Below are 6227 nucleotides of genomic sequence, written 5' to 3'. Positions count from 1 at the left end.
CAAAGGGAACATGACTGAAGAGCCAGGCTCTGAATCCAGTCTATGTCAATATTTCCTTCTTTCATGAAAGTCCATGCCAGCCTTGGCCACAAGTCAGAATGTTGACTCCCAGGAGGTCTGTCTATTGGTTAGAACAGTGGTTGGCAAACCGCAGCTCGCGAGCCACATGCAGCTCGTTGGCCCCTTGAGTGTGGCTCTTCCACAAAATACCACGTGTGCGGGCGTGCACATACAGTGCGATTGAAACTTCATGGCCCATGTGCAGAAGTCGGTTTTCGGAAAGGAGATAGAAGAAACAAGTATACAAGACGAGTGTGGATGGGAGAGTTGGAAGGGGTCGGCCTCAGCGAACGTACCTCAATCAGATTGAGGACGTTTTTAGCAAAGGCCAGTTTAGGAGTACCCTAATTAAGTTAATAACAATGTACCTACCTATATAGTTTAAGTTTAAAAAATTTGGCTCTCAAAAGAAATTTCAGTCGTTGTACTGTCGATATTTGGCTCTGTTGACTCATGAGTTTGCCGACCACTGGGTTAGAAAGTTGGGTCCCCTTGTATCTGCTTGAGTTCCCTTCCAAGAGAAGAGAGCCTCCTTTTCTCCCTAGATTGTGACTTCACTGAGTACAGGGTCCATAGTCTCTCTGTTTTTTCATGCACCGGGCCCAGCCTTGGCCCAGAGTAGGCACCTGGCAAATGTTGCTGACTTACTGGACCCCCGGTCTAGAGAGGAATATGCTAATCACGGCGCAAGGTGCTATGGTCATGTTGATGTCCAGCAGATGGGGAAAGTCCGGAGGGTGGGTGTGGGGAAGTATTGGGAAGCATTGCCTGGGGCCACCTATTCACTGAATTGCCTTTGACTCTTTCAGTCTGGGAACCCATTTTATGGGGTTTAAGGATTCAGAATGAGTCACCCCAAGATGTGTCTCTGTGTAATGCAGAGTATTTTGAGTTAAAGGCCACCAACATCCTGTGGGCACAAGAGAAACTTGTCCTGCTCTTCTTAACTACAAGAAGAGGGTGTCTCCAAGGAGGTGGGAGGGGCGGAGAACTAGTGCAGCAGTAAAGGGACTTCGTCCAGGCTTGTCAGTGCTGGCTGATGGTGCTTTCAAATTTGGCTAATTCAGTAAGTATGAAACGCTCGCCCCCCATGCTTTCATTTCCATCTCCTTCATCATTAATGGGTAGAACTATTTTCCGAGTATTTATTGATTCTCTGCTTAGCCTCCTGGGCAAAGTGATTGTCCACATCTTCCACCTGGTTTTCTGTTCAATCATTTTCTACATAGGTGCTCACTCTCTGCTCACCCTGCTGGGGGAAGTACTTGTCCACAGTCTTAAGGCTTTCCTTATGGGTTTGAGTGCGCATTTAGTTTGACAGATACAGTGGGGCCTTGACTTACAAGTTTAATTCGTTCTGAGACTGAGCTCGTTAACTCAAATTACTCTATCAACTCAATGCAAAAAATCGGCCAAGAGACAGCTGGTATCTCAACAAAGTCGTTAGTCGGGACACTGGTAAGTCAAGGCCCCACTGTATTAATCATTTGTCAGCCAGATTTGGCCATTGGGGGCTTGTAAGGCACATGATCAAAGCTACACCTTGGGAAGATTAATTCTGAGATTAATTGAGGAAAATGGGCCGAGAGACAGAGAAATCTGTCAGCAGGCTGCTGTGATTGGTCCCCTAGTGGGGTCTGAACTGTATGGTGGCGGTGGGGATGGGCAGGAGGGTCCAGAGCCCTTGAACTAGAGCTTGTGACTCCTCACCTTGCTTCTTACCATGCCCCCCACACAGGTACTCACTCTCCCTTGCAAATTCAGTGGCTTCAGCCCACAGAATTTTGGGGGGAAAAGGGATGGCTTTCCTGTCCATTCACTATATAAATGAGAAAGTGGAGCAATGCATGAAACTCTGGAAAAGAATCTAGGAAAGTGGCCATACCCGGTTTGGCTCAGTGGATAGAGCATCAGCTGCAACCAATGGACGTGTTTCTCTCACATCGGTATTTCGCTCTGTCCTTCCCTCTATCCTCGAGTGAGGATTTAACACCAACAACAAAAAACGAATCTAGGGAAGTGTAATAAGAGCCTTGAAAATATTACCTTTTGTCCTATTAATTTAACTTTCAGGAATTGATCTTAAGGAAAGTTAACATGAAAAAGTTCCAGGTGGGCCACGGGGCTGACCCTGCTGCCCTTCTCCAGGCAGCGAGATGGTTAAGAAAACGATGGCTAATCTAACCAATGCAAAAATGCAGCCACAAAAATGACATTATGAGGAATATGCTGAAGCATGGAAACTGTGTGTAACAGCACATTTGTTGAGAAAAAGCAGAACTCAAAATTTGCATGCACACTGTGGTTATAACCATGAACAGCAAGTACTCGTGTTGACAAAGTCTGGGGGAGAAAATGCAAAAAATGAAAATTATTTAAAGTTGGGAGAATAATGATTCTCCTTATTGTTTAAGAATCTTCCTTTGTTCATGTTGTTGAAGTGTTATTTTCACGACAGAATGAGTTCTCTAACAAAATCCCTCCTACTGCCTGTAGAATACAGTCAAAACTCTTTAGCCTACGGTCACTGTAATAATTACCATGATTACATTTGTTAAGTGTTCATTACCTTCCAGGCAGTGAGGTGAGTCACGTATATGATTTCATTGGCTCTTCATGACAACCCTGTGAGCAAAAACTAATATTACACTCGTTTTACAGATCAGGGATCTGAGATCCCTCTAGCGCAGCCCACCTGCTTAACTGTTCACGGTAAGTGGCTGAGCCGGGCTTCAACCGCAGGCTGTCTGACTCCAGAACTTGTGGTGATTTCCATGGCTTTGTGTGTCATTGTTTAATGAACTTCAGCTATTAATGTGTCACCATCACAATTTGGGGGGATAACTTTGGCTCACACACCATGTGCTATGATTTACTTAATCTTCAACTTGAAATCAATGCACTCTTTAAACATTTGAATACCTTCTCTAGCATCATCTTGAGCAAGAATTGCCTCGGAATTATCTCTTAAATGTGCTATATTTAGCAAAGTACGATAAAATACAAAAACATCCATAGTATAAAAAATCACCTAAGGTCATCTTGTACACTCCTTTTTGGAAAATTTGAACCATTTTATGCCCCAACCTTCGGTTCCAGTCTTACATCCCCGGGGCATTCAGGTACAGTCATTCCTGAGGCCTGAACCCATCCCAGCTAGAAGCCCTCTCTGGGCTCTCCCAGCCCCTCCCAGCTGGGTGCATTCAGTCCCGTGTCCTTCCTGTCCCCAGGCGCAGTGCCTCCCCAAGGCTTCTGAGCCAAATCCAGATCAAAGCCATTAGCAGACAAAGAGGACACTCATACTCATAAGGTTGCCCACCACAATAATTATTTCCTATGTATTAAGTTCCTACTGTGTGCCAGGCACTATCTTAGAAGCTTTACATATACATTACCTTTATTGGCTTTTTTCCCCCCACTCATTGGCCCATCTCTGGGCCAAAGAATAAACATTAAACAATTCTTTTTATTTTACTGTTGTAAGGACGCTTTACATGACATTTACCTTTTAACAGATTTTTGAGTACACAACGCAGTACTCTTATCTATAGGCATAACTGAAGCTTTATTATTTTCTCCTTATAATGACCCTATGAAATGGATATGATTTTTAATTTCTACTTTACATGTTAGGAAACCAAGGCCCATAGAGATTAAGGCATTTGCAGGAGTCACACAGTGGGTAAGTCACAGAACTGATCGACCCCAGTATTCTTCTCTTACCACTGTAGTCCTCCCTTGGTCTTGTTAAAGATCAGGGCTCTAAAACAGGCTGACATACCCTCCTCCCAAAGTGGGCCTATGAATTTCTTGCCTCTCCAGGGTGTGGGGAAAAGAGGCACTCATTTATTATGGGTGGAGGTCTTAACCAGTAAGACCCTTTTATTTTATTATTTTTACATATATTTTTATGATTTCAGAGAGGAAAGGAGAGAGTGTGAGAGAGAAACATCAATGATGAAAGAGAATAATTGATTGCTGCCTCCTGCACACCCTACCTCCCCCTACCTGGGAATCGAGCCTATAACCTAGGCATATGCCCTGACTAGGAATCAAACTATAACCACCTGGTTCATAGCTTGATGCTCAACCACTGAGCCACGCCAGGTGGGTGGTATGACCCCTTTAAAGACAATTGACAACAGCTATTAACTTTAAAACGCACATGCTCATTGACCCCCGCACTTCACTTTTTAGGGAATTATCCTGTAATTATTCTGTGCACAGACATGTGTAGATTGATGGTCAATGCGGCCTTGTTTGTCGTAGCGTATGATGTAGCACACACAACCTAAATATCGTCAGTAGGGAATTGGTTACTTGAATTTCAGCCCATTTGTACACAGCCATCAGAAAGAAGGAAGAAGGTATTGTATGTTCTTATATGGAATAATCTCAACGATACGAAGTTACTAGTAACTAAGCAAAAGGCAGAATAATGTGATAGTATATAACCATTTGTGTCAAAACCCTGTGGGATGAAATATACCTAACCATACACACACATGCAGATAACATGCATAGAGGCTCTCTGAAAAGACATCAACAAAACAGGTAAGAGGAGCTGCCAGATTGTGTGTTGGAAGGACTCTGGTTGAGATGACAGGGTAAGGGCTGGTTTTGCCCTAGTGTTTGTCCAGCCAGCAGACTGTACTCGAGTCTCAGGGTAATTTGAGGGGTGTGGGAAAGTGACTAATAGAGATTCCCCCACCTCCATGCCCACAACAGCCACCTTAGGTTCTGCCCCAGATCATGGGAAACTTATTTTTTACTCTGTAACCTTTTGTACTTTTTTAAAATTAAAACGAAATGAAACACCTGTGCATGTATTATCTCTTTAATAATTTAAAGTTTAAAATTAAAAAAGAGAGGAATGTCCTGCCTGAGGCAAGACCCACTTAAGGAATGCGGACTCTTCAGGCTGCAGGTGGGCCCAGACGGAGGAGTTGAGATGCCAGGGCCCGGAGGCCTCTCCCACCGCACGTGCAGGGCCCGGGACCCTCTTTCAGTCTCTTTTCAGTGGAAGGTTTTAACCTCTCCTTTCTCCCAGCAGTGGCTGCTGATGGCTTCAGAGCAAGTCTGGGGTTGAGATATGTTTCAGGAGCTTCCCTGAGCCGAGAGATAATCATTGATCGGCTGCCCCCTGCATGCCCCCCACTGGGAATCAAGCCTGCGACCTGGGCATGTGCCCCTGACTGGAATCGAACCTGGGACCCTTCAGTCCGCAGGCCGACGCTCTATCCATTGAGCCAAACCAGCTAAGGCATGTCCCATCTTCTTTAGGATATTTTAACTCAGAATCTTGTAGACCAACCTGGATTCTTCACAGCTCTGGGCCCTCCCAGTCCCCAATCACAGGGAACCCCGCAGACATCCCATACCCTGCGTGGACCCAACTTGTCAGCATGACCAGGTCCAGGCCAGACCATGCACAGAGCTCAGTGGGGACCAGTTCCCGCCAGTTGCCCTTCCTGAATCTGCCAGCCCTGCTTCTCGGACCTCGTTTGTCAGCTTGCCTCTAATCCAGAGGTTCTCAACCTGTGGGTCGCAACCCCTTTGGCGGTCGAACGACCCTTTCACAGGGGTCGCCTAAGACCATCCTGCATATCAGATATTTACATTACGATTCATAACAGTAGCAACATTACAGTTATGAAGTAGCAACGAAAATAATTTTATGGTTGGGTCACAACATGAGGAACGGTATTTAAACGGCCAGAAGGTTGAGAACCACTGCTCTAATCCCATCACTTGCTTTGGGGCTCTCTGTTTTCAGGTTTGATTACAGGTCTCTCCTTTGCACCTTCATAAAGTTTAAAGGCCGACCCTAGCCCGGCCAGCTTGGCTCAGTGATTGGGCGTCGACCTATAAACAATCTCTGTGTTCCATTATAAGGGCTGTTCCAAGGTCTCTATTCTATTGCTCTACTGATAAGCTACAAGGAAGTGACTGAAGGAGATTATCCTACCCAGTAAAGGTTATGTCCTCCCAGCCTTGCTGCTTGCCTTCCCGGGGACTGCCCTGTGTCAGTGGGTCTCCAGGGGTATAGGCTTTGGCGCTTCCTTTGGTGGGGTGTATATATGTGACTTTGTTTCTAAGGGTTTTGTGGTTGGCATTTGTGATTTTGCAACTGGAACTCACATGGGTGGTTCTGGCGATGGAGGAGC

At 45.4% G+C, this 6227-nt stretch overlaps 1 long non-coding RNA gene across 1 annotated transcript in view; it reads left to right on the top strand.

The window, feature by feature from the left end:
* The first annotated feature begins 1670 nt into the window (after positions 1 to 1670).
* The window catches only part of LOC107184414, a 16954-nt gene continuing 12397 nt past the window's right edge, over positions 1671 to 6227 (top strand). Inside the window, exons 1-2 of the long non-coding RNA XR_001515243.1 lie at positions 1671 to 1682; positions 4369 to 4375. This is a non-coding gene — a long non-coding RNA (uncharacterized LOC107184414). The remainder of the gene's footprint in view (positions 1683 to 4368; positions 4376 to 6227) is intronic.

This window comes from Myotis davidii, unplaced genomic scaffold (assembly GCF_000327345.1).
Source record: "Myotis davidii unplaced genomic scaffold, ASM32734v1 scaffold1286, whole genome shotgun sequence".
NCBI classification, from domain to species: domain Eukaryota; kingdom Metazoa; phylum Chordata; class Mammalia; order Chiroptera; family Vespertilionidae; genus Myotis; species Myotis davidii.
Note: the sequence above shows the minus strand (reverse complement) of the source record. Positions and strands in the feature narration are given on the sequence as shown.